Source organism: Anopheles funestus (genome assembly GCF_943734845.2).
Source record: "Anopheles funestus chromosome X unlocalized genomic scaffold, idAnoFuneDA-416_04 X_unloc_184, whole genome shotgun sequence".
Lineage (NCBI taxonomy): Eukaryota > Metazoa > Arthropoda > Insecta > Diptera > Culicidae > Anopheles > Anopheles funestus.
Genome location: NW_026045132.1, coordinates 15,001 through 25,721, shown reverse-complemented (window position 1 = coordinate 25,721; position 10,721 = coordinate 15,001). Strand labels below are relative to the sequence as shown.

Sequence of the window (10,721 nt, the reverse complement as noted above, 5' to 3'; positions counted from 1 at the left end):
GGTTTTTGGCCAATAACTCGAATACTAGACGTCGGAGGGGGGTGCCGTAGAACAATTTTTTGTAGCCCTTGAAATTACCTTTCGAATGATATATAGTGGTTTTTTGGTCAAACAGTGACCCCGAGACTAGTAACCCTCCATACACAAAACCGCCTACAAAAACTTTGTTTTGAAAAATTTGAAAAGTTCAAAAAAATTTTTTTTTCAAAAACTACTAAAACGTGATAAGAACTTACTATAGACCATGAAAAGTGATATCCGATGATAATTTGCAAAAGTTGGTAACTAGTAAAAAATTTCACTTTTTTACTAGAGTCGGTGCAACGAGAAAAAAAAAGTCCGTGATGGAGAAAAATGGCACGTTTCCACGGCCTGTACGCTTTCGTTTTCTATATAGGGGGTAGGTGAGCCAGAAGCATGAATTTGACTGAGTACGTATCTTTATGAATTGGGCCCTTCTAAATCGATTGAGACTACCCCCAGGGACGATCGGACGACTGCTTCTGGCTCAAAATGTGGTTTTTAGATTTTGATCGTCAATTATGAGAGAAAAAATCGATTAGAAGTAAAGATACGAAATGCTTGGTCTAAGTTGGGAAACGACTTCGGATATTTGTTGGACGTTGTCGTAGAAGGTCCGAGGACCAAGGAAAAGTGATTTCCAAGTGGATTTATGCACTATTAGTCGATGGTAAGATGTGAAATTAGTAGAACTTACCATACAGTTTGCGAAGTTGAAAGCAATCGGTTGGTGAATATGGTACTGTCTGTCCAATTTGGTGGTTCGGAATGAGTGAAACGATGTTGCATGGTGATAGACGTTCCGATTGCCCCCGATCGGGGAACATATAGTGGTCTTTAAGGTCCAAGTACCTATGTTTTGGTAAGCAGAACTGAGAGTTAAAGGATGAAAGTCGGCCATTCCTAATATCATCCTATCGGTGGTTCGCGAGTTGTTTGAGGACCGGAGCAGCTCGCGATGAAACGGTCCTAGGGTATTGGTTATCCATCCAAGGAAGAGTAAATGCGATCCTAGATGTGTGTCGTTGGCCGTTCTACCGGTATCGCCTATCGATGAGATATCGACGGGCATGCCTTACTCGAAAGTTGAATTCTAGGATCGATGGTCAAACAGACCTATGAGCGATAAACCAAACTGAACACGTATTGATGTCGGCTTTTCCTATCATTTGATGCCGCAGGTTGTTTAGGGACCGGAGCAACTTGCGGCCGAGACGGTCCCCGGGGGTTTCTTTCTCCAAGGAGTGGAAACTATTAAGCAAGAGTTGTAGCAAGATACGATCCTCTGATGTGTCGTTGGCCGTTCATGCGGTATCGCCTGTCGATGAGATATCGATGGGCATGCCTTACTCTCCCGACTGGATTACTGAGAGTTTAATCAGGGATCGATGGTCAAACAGACCAATGAGCGATAAACCCAAACTGAACACATATTGATGTCGGCATTTCCTATCATTTGTCGCAGGTTGTTTAGGGACCGGAGCAGCTTGCGACCGAGACGGTCCCCGGGGGTTTCTTTCTCCAAGGAGAAGAAACGATTAAGCAAAAGTTGTAGCAAGATACGATCCTCTGATGTGTCGTTGGCCGTTCAAGCGGTATCGCCTGTCGATGAGATATCGATGGGCATGCCTTACTCTCCCGACTGGATTACTGAGAGTTTAATCAGGGATCGATGGTCAAACAGACCAATGAGCGATAAACCAAACTGAACACATATTGATGTCGGCATTTCCTATCATTTGTCGCAGGTTGTTTAGGACCGGAGCAGCTTGCGACCGAGACGGTCCCCGGGGGTTTCTTTCTCCAAGGAGAAGAAACGATTAAGCAAAAGTTGTAGCAAGATACGATCCTCTGATGTGTCGTTGGCCGTTCAAGCGGTATCGCCTGTCGATGAGATATCGATGGGCATGCCTTACTCTCCCGACTGGATTACTGAGAGTTTAATCAGGGATCGATGGTCAAACAGACCAATGAGCGATAAACCAAACTGAACACATATTGATGTCGGCATTTCCTATCATTTGTCGCAGGTTGTTTAGGGACCGGAGCAGCTTGCGACCGAGACGGTCCCCGGGGGTTTCTTTCTCTAAGGAGTGGAAACGATTAAGCAAAAGTCGTAGCAATAATCGATCACCTGATGTGTCGTTGGCCGTTCTTGCGGTATCGCCTGTCGATGAGATATCGATGGGCATGCCTTACTCTCCTGACTGTTTAATTGAGAGTTATAATCAGGGATCGATGGTCAAAAAGACCTATGAGCGATAAACCAAACTGAACACGTATTGATGTCGGCATTTCCTATCATTTGTCGCAGGTTGTTTGGGGACCGGAGCAGCTTGCGACCGAGACGGTCCCTTCCCGAAAGATGGTGAACCGAGTCGTCTGGCGTAAAACCGGACGACTCGAAAGGGCTTGACCCTTTCAAGTGAGCGATAATCACATTCTACGCTCAGTTCGACAGCTACAAGGCAATCACTCGCTATGTTCAGAGCTAATACATGCAACATGCCGGCATTGTTTCCACCGACGCATGGATTCAAGACTGGTGCACTTATTAGTTAAACCGTTCGCCTCCGGGTGTTTCGAGTTCAAGTCTGGATGAGGATTGATCTTGCTGGTAATAGCTTGAGCCCCTGAATAAGGGGTCGAAGCGTACATCTTGAGACCATGTACAACATATTACCAAATCGGCACCATGGGTTCGGGTGCAAGTGATGTAACCGTGAAAGATGTTGAGCAGCCCAACATCGGTTTACACACGCATAATAGGAAGGCAGCGCTGTCGACTGGTCAGTCGTGTAAGAAGTGTGCATTATCGATCACAAATATATTGGTGATCTGTAGGTTGCGCATACACCATGCCCGGTGTAAAGTGCCGTGGTCCCCCCCGGGGGGCTGCATCAAACCGTTCGCCACGCGAACTACCCAATGGAACGAACTCGATGCATTTAATAAGAAGAAGAGATGATAATGAAAACACGGTCGATTTAGAGTTGAAAACGTTGAAATGCCTATAAGCAAGTCTTAAGTTGGTGGTGACCGTTACGCCCCAACAAATTGGTGCCTTAACCCTACACCAAAGAGCCATTCAACATGGTTCAAGTGAGCGATAATCACGCTCTACGCTCAGTATGACAGCTGCAAGGCAATCACTCGCTAAGTTCAGAGCTAATACATGCAACACGCCGGCATTGTTTCCACCGACCGCATGGATTCAAGACTGGTGCACTTATTAGTTAAACCGTTCGCCTGCGGGTGTTTCGAGTTCAAGTCTGGATGAGGATTGTTCTTGCTGGTAATAGCTTGAGCCCCTGAATAAGGGGCCGAAGCGTACATCTTGAGTAAATGTACAACATATTACCAAATCGGCACCGTGGGTTCTGGTGCAAGTGATGTAACCGTGAAAGATGTTGAGCAGCCCAACATCGGTTTACACACGCATAATAGGAAGGCAGCGCTGTCGACTGGTCAGTCGTGTAAGAAGTGTGCATTATCGATCTCCAATATATGAGCTCAGTATGACAGCCCAATTGGTAATCCTCGGACCTCCAGAAAGGAAGCTGGATGAGGATTACCAAATCGAAAGTTGATTAGTGTAGTGGTACCCACTTAGTCAACTTGTATCCCGAAAGATGGTGAACCGAGTCGTCTGGCGTAAAAACCGGACGACTCGAAAGGGCTTGACCCTTTTCAAGTGAGCGATAATCACATTCTACGCTCAGTTCGACAGCTACAAGGCAATCACTCGCTATGTTCAGAGCTAATACATGCAACATGCCGGCATTGTTTCCACCGACGCATGGATTCAAGACTGGTGCACTTATTAGTTAAACCGTTCGCCTCCGGGTGTTTCGAGTTCAAGTCTGGATGAGGATTGATCTTGCTGGTAATAGCTTGAGCCCCTGAATAAGGGGTCGAAGCGTACATCTTGAGACCATGTACAACATATTACCAAATCGGCACCATGGGTTCGGGTGCAAGTGATGTAACCGTGAAAGATGTTGAGCAGCCCAACATCGGTTTACACACGCATAATAGGAAGGCAGCGCTGTCGACTGGTCAGTCGTGTAAGAAGTGTGCATTATCGATCACAAATATATTGGTGATCTGTAGGTTGCGCATACACCATGCCCGGTGTAAAGTGCCGTGGTCCCCCCCGGGGGGCTGCATCAAACCGTTCGCCACGCGAACTACCCAATGGAACGAACTCGATGCATTTAATAAGAAGAAGAGATGATAATGAAACACGGTCGATTTAAGAGTTGAAAACGTTGAAATACCTATAAGCAAGTCTTAAGTTGGTGGTGACCGTTACGCCCCAACAAATTGGTGCCTTACCCTACACCAAAGAGCCATTCAACATGGTTCAAGTGAGCGATAATCACGCTCTACGCTCAGTATGACAGCTGCAAGGCAATCACTCGCTAAGTTCAGAGCTAATACATGCAACACGCCGGCATTGTTTCCACCGACGCATGGATTCAAGACTGGTGCACTTATTAGTTAAACCGTTCGCCTCCGGGTGTTTCGAGTTCAAGTCTGGATGAGGATTGTTCTTGCTGGTAATAGCTTGAGCCCCTGAATAAGGGGCCGAAGCGTACATCTTGAGAGTAAATGTACAACATATTACCAAATCGGCACCGTGGGTTCTGGTGCAAGTGATGTAACCATGAAAGATGTTGAGCAGCCCAACATCGGTTTACACACGCATAAGGGGTTTATTGTTATCTGTAGGTTGCGCATACACCATACCGGTGTAAAGTGCCGTGGTCCCCCAGGGGGCTGCATCAAAACGTTCGCCATGCGAACTACCCAATGGAACGAACTCGATGTATTGAAAGAGATGAACAATTAATAGCGAGAATAGGGGCCCGGAAGCAATTCCGCGGCCCTACGGTCGATTCAAGAGTTGAAACGTTGTACAATCGTGGATAGCACCTAGTGCTAATATGGAGAGAGATAATGTGTGAGGAAATTTAGTTTCCTAAAGTTTAGTTAGTGGTTCCGTTGTGCCCTAACAAACTTAAAGTTGGTGGTGACCGTTACACCCCAACAAATTGGTGCCTTACCCAACACCAAAGAGCCATTCCATATGGTTCTAGAGAGAGAGAGTTGTGTGGAAAATTATTTCCCACTAAGCGAGTGTGTGTCTGTAGTGGAACGAATTCTGGTTGATCCTACCAGTAATATACGCTTGTCTCAAAGGTTAAGCCATGCATGTCTAAGTACAAACATAAATGAATGTGAAACCGCATAAGGCTCAGTATACAGCTATAATTCACAAGATCATCCTACCACTAGTTACTTGGATAACTGTGGAAAATCCAGAGCTAATACATGCAACATGCCGGGACTGTTGCCCTCGCGGGTAGCTGAACTGGTGCACTTATTAGTTAAACCAATCGCCTCCGGGCGGCTTGAGTTGAAGTCTGGATAAGGACGCAGATCGTATGGTCGCTTGTCGACTGACGACAGATCTTTCAAATGTCTGCCCTATCAACTATTGATGGTAGTGTAGAGGACTACCATGGTTGCGACGGGTAACGGGGAATCAGGGTTCGATTCCGGAGAGGGAGCCTGAGAAATGGCTACCACATCCAAGGAAGGCAGCAGGCGCGTAAATTACCCAATCCCAGTACGGGGAGGTAGTGACGAGAAATAACAATATGGACCTCTCTAACGATGGTCCATAATTGGAATGAGTTGAGTATAAATCCTTCAACAAGGATCAAGTGGAGGGCAAGTCTGGTGCCAGCAGCCGCGGTAATTCCAGCTCCACTAGCGTATATTAAAGTTGTTGCGGTTAAAACGTTCGAAGTTGATTGCCCGTCCAGACACGTGACCGCCACGGGCGCCCGGTTACACGCCGGGGCCGTTCGTGCGCGCGCTCACGGCTGCGACTCACAATGGTGTACTTGGGCGTTACTCTGTGAACGAGTACCGTGCTACCGGTTAACTCCGGCACGGGCTCCTCATGGTGCTCAAGATACTCACATTTACCTTGAACAAATTAGAGTGCTCAAAGCAGGCTAAGACAAAGCGTCCGGCCCCCCCGTGGGGTTGGCGTTGGCCGAGAATAATCTTGCATGGAATAATGGAATATGACCTCGGTTTATACGATTTCGTTGGTTTGTCAGAAACCTAGAGGTAATGATTAACAGAAGTAGTTGGGGGCATTGGTATTACGGCGCGAGAGGTGATATTCGTAGACCGTCGTAGGACCAACTGAAGCGAAAGCGTTTGCCATGGATGCTTTCTTTAATCAAGAACGAAAGTTAGAGGATCGAAGGCGATTAGATACCGCCCTAGTTCTAACCGTAAACGATGCCAATTAGCAATTGGGAGACGCTACCCCTATTCGGTGCTCTCAGTCGCTTCCGGGAAACCAAAATCGGGTTCCGGGGGAAGTATGGTTGCAAAGTTGAAACTTAAAGGAATTGACGGAAGGGCACCACAAGAAGTGGAGCTTGCGGCTTAATTTGACTCAACACGGGAAAATTTACCAGGTCCAAACTTATCGAGGTAAGACAGATTGATAGCTCTTTCTCAAATTTAAGGGTAGTGGTGCATGGCCGTTCTTAGTTCGTGGAATGATTTGTCTGGTTAATTCCGATAACGAACGTGACTCAAACATGCTAACTAGAACGCTGTCAGCAGTGCGCCTCCGGGCGCACCTGACGTTACAGCCGGGCGGCGCCTTCACGGGCGGTCGTCGGCTACGTTTGCCCTGCTTAGCGGGACAACTTGTGTTTAGCAAGCTGAGAATGAGCGATAACAGGTCCGTGATGCCCTTAGATGTTCTGGGCTGCACGCGTGCTACAATGTGGGTCGCAGCGTGTTCTCGCCAATAGGCGCCCCCATTCCGAGAGGAACGGGAAATCACTAAAATGCCCATCTAGTCGGGATTGGGGACTGCAACGGTCCCCATGAACCTGGAATTTCTAGTAAGCACTAGTCATTAGCTAGTGCTGATTACGTCCCTGCCCTTTGTACACACCGCCCGTCGCTACTACCGATGGATTATTTAGTGAGGTTTCTGGAGGCTTACCTTCCGCGGTTCCTTCGTGAGCTGCAGCTGGCATGGCTGAAGTTGACCGAACTTGATGATTTAGAGGAAGTAAAAGTCGTAACAAGGTTTCCGTAGGTGAACCTGCGGAAGGATCATTACTGATGATCGTCCGCGAGTGACCAACCATGGGCTGCCTTCGGTGTAGCTCGGTCGCTCGCTTGCTATGTGTCAGAATTTGTTGAAAGCCAACTCGTTCGTTGTACACTTTGATGGGTGACCATCACTGTGTCCCCGTGCCGAGCTAGATCTCCCCTAGCCGTAAGGCACTTGAACGCCCCTTCGACGACGAGTTGCATGTGTGTGGTATGTGTCAGAATCTGGTGAAGCTTTCTGCATGTGATGTGCCTTGTGTGGATCCGTGGCCATTGCATTGTGTCTGGTGCTTAGATACCCAGACACTTAGAACGCTTGCGCGGAAAGCAAACTCGATCGTTGTACACTTTGATGGGTGACCATCACTGTGTCTCCGTGCCGTGCTAGATCCCCCCTAGCCGTAAGGTACTTTGAACGCCCCTTCGACGACGAGTTACAAGAGTGTGGTATGTGTCAGAATCTGGTGAAGCTTTCTGCATGTGATGTGCCTTGTGTGGATCCGTGGCCATTGCATTGTGTCTGGTGTGTAGGTACCCAGACACTTAGAACGCTTGCGCGGAAAGCAAACTCGATCGTTGTACACTTTGATGGGCAACCATCACTGTGTCTCCGTGCCGTGCTAGATTCCCCTCTAGCCGTAAGGCACTTTGAACGCCCCTTCGACGACGAGTTACAAGAGTGTGGTATGTGTCAGAATCTGGTGAAGCTTTCTGCATGTGATGTGCCTTGTGTGGATCCGTGGCCATTGCATTGTGTCTGGTGTGTAGGTACCCAGACACTTAGAACGCTTGCGCGGAAAGCAAACTCGATCGTTGTACACTTTGATGGGCAACCATCACTGTGTCTCCGTGCCGTGCTAGATCTCCCCTAGCCGTAAGGCACTTTGAACGCCCCTTCGACGACGAGTTACAAGAGTGTGGTATGTGTCATAATCTGGTGAAGCTTTCTGCATGTGATGTGCCTTGTGTGGATCCATGGCCATTGCATTGTGTCTGGTGTGTAGGTACCCAGACACTTAAGCAAACTCGATCGTTGTACACTTTGATGGGCGAGCATCACTGTGTCTCCGTGCCGTGTAAGAGCTCCCCTGGCCATCAGGCACTTGAAAGGTCCTTGGACGACGAGTTACAATAGTGGTGTGTTAGATACGTCAGATTACGGTGTCTACTACTGTGCAATACGTATCCGGCTACGGCACGGAACGAACGGGAACTGTGGTGCAGACAAACAAGAGTTAAGCCTATTAGTCATTAACTCTAAGGACGGGGCCATGGGGCGGTACACAAAGGATACGGATGAGCGAGTATGCAGGCCCAATACTCAATAGCTCGATCCGATCCAAGCACATGAGTTGACTGCGGCGTCAGGTTAACCAATGTGCTAGATTCTATTTGGCCAGTAGAATCTTGTGTCTTATGCGATTTGATACCAAGACACCAGAACGAAAGTTAGTTGAAGAGTTATTAAACTCTTATGAAGTATGGTTGTGCAATCACAACTTATGACTTTAACCTATAAAGTGGATATGGACTTGCAATTATAACATGGAATCTCTACACACCCCATGAGCTCGATCCAATCCACGCACACGAGTTGCCTGAGTAGCGACAGGTATACCGATGTGCAATACGTATCCGGCCACGGCACGGAACGAACGGGAACTGTGGTGCAGACATACAAAGAGTTAAGCCTACTAGTCATTAACTCTAAGGACGGGGCCATGGGGCGGTACGCAAAGGATACGGATGAGCGAGTATGCAGGCCCAATACTCAATAGCTCGATCCGATCCAAGCACATGAGTTGACTGCGGCGCCAGGTTAACCAATGTGCTAGATTCTATTTGGCCAGTAGAATCTTGTGTCTTACGCGATTTGATACCAAGACACCAGAACGAAAGTTAGTTGAAGAGTGATTAAACTCTTATGAAGAATGGTTGTGCAATCACAACTTATGACTTTAACCTATAAAGTGGATATGGACTATCAATTATAACATGGGGCACACACCATGTTCTCGATCCAATCCACGCACACGAGTTGCCTGAGTAGCGACAGGTATACCGATGTGCAATACGTATCCGGCCATAGGCACGGAACGAACAGGAACTGTGGTGCAGACATACAAGGGCCATGGGGCGGTACGCAAAGGATACGGATGAGCGAGTATGCAGGCCCAATACTCAATAGCTCGATCCGATCCAAGCACATGAGTTGACTGCGGCGCCAGGTTAACCGATGTGCTAAGAGAGTTGTTCCTGGGCCTTCAAAGTGACTTCAAAACTATCTTAGCGAATGGTGGCCATGGGCGTAGACATGAGCCACAAGTCACAAGGCCTGGGACTATTGGGTAATAAAGACAACTTAGTCAGAAAGTTAGTCTTTGGACGTACCACCGGGATTGTGTTACATTGGGAACCTTACTATAAAACCCTAGGCAGGGGATCACTCGGCTCATGGATCGATGAAGACCGCAGCTAAATGCGCGTCACAATGTGAACTGCAGGACACATGAACACCGATAAGTTGAACGCATATTGCGCGTCGGACGATTAAACCCGGCCGATGCACACATTCTTGAGTGCCTATCAATTCCTTGATATACAACAAACCAAACTTCAGGGTGGAGCGTGCCACAATAGAACACTATGGCGAGCAGCCCGTCTAGTGTCGTGGGGGAAACACGCTTCCACACTGTGCATAATGGCGTGCTCGGGACCTTTGTTGGGACCGCAGGGCGCTGAAAGTAAAGGGGTGAACCGCATAAATCGCACGCACGTAAACGCGCACACACACAAATAGAGTGAGACGTATCGTAGGATACCGCTAAGAGTACGTTGTGAAACATGGGGAAATTCAATCGAAAACCTCTTTGATGTCCAAGAATTCGTTGACCGTATCCGTCGTAATACTGGATCAACGTGCTTGGGGGAAAACGTCAAAGGGTTTTATAATAGTGGTGCATGATTAACCCATCGATGCCCGAGGGGAACATGTTGTCCAATACAATAGTGGTGCAGTTGGCTCGACATGCTCGGGGGGAGACATCGTGGGTCCAAGTCGACCAAGTCGACCGAGAGTTGTTGTTGAGAGATCGAATCAAAACGATGCCGAGCGGAACTCGTTGTCCTTATTGGAGTGATATTCGGACAACGTGCTCGGGGGGGCCATCGTTGATTCAAAAATGACCGTAAATTGCCCAATCCGTGTGTGTGTGTGTGTGAAGTGTTGTTGCGTATATATCGGTTCGCTATGCCCCGGGTTCGAAACGAATGGAATGTGACTGATTTTGTTGTAGGCCTCAAGTGATGTGAGACAACCCCCAGAATTTAAGCATATTAATAAGGGGAGGAGAAGAAACCAACCGGGATTCCCTGAGTAGCTGCGAGCGAAACGGGAGAAGCTCAGCACGTAGGGACGGTGTGTAACTGCACCTGTCCGATTCCGTGTACTGGAACGACCATTATCTACTATGCACGGTGCAAACAGTTCAAGTTCAACTTGAAGGTGGCTCATCTACCCAGAGAGGGTGATAGGCCCG

General features: G+C 47.9%; 1 non-coding gene and 1 pseudogene across 1 annotated transcript; both read left to right on the top strand.

The window, feature by feature from the left end:
- The first annotated feature begins 9,609 nt into the window (after window positions 1–9,609).
- Window positions 9,610–9,767, top strand: LOC125773041 (5.8S ribosomal RNA). The gene has a single exon (XR_007419858.1). It is a non-coding gene; the product is annotated as a 5.8S ribosomal RNA (ribosomal RNA).
- A 709-nt stretch (window positions 9,768–10,476) lies between these two features.
- The window catches only part of LOC125773042 (large subunit ribosomal RNA), a 3,662-nt pseudogene continuing 3,417 nt past the window's right edge, over window positions 10,477–10,721 (top strand).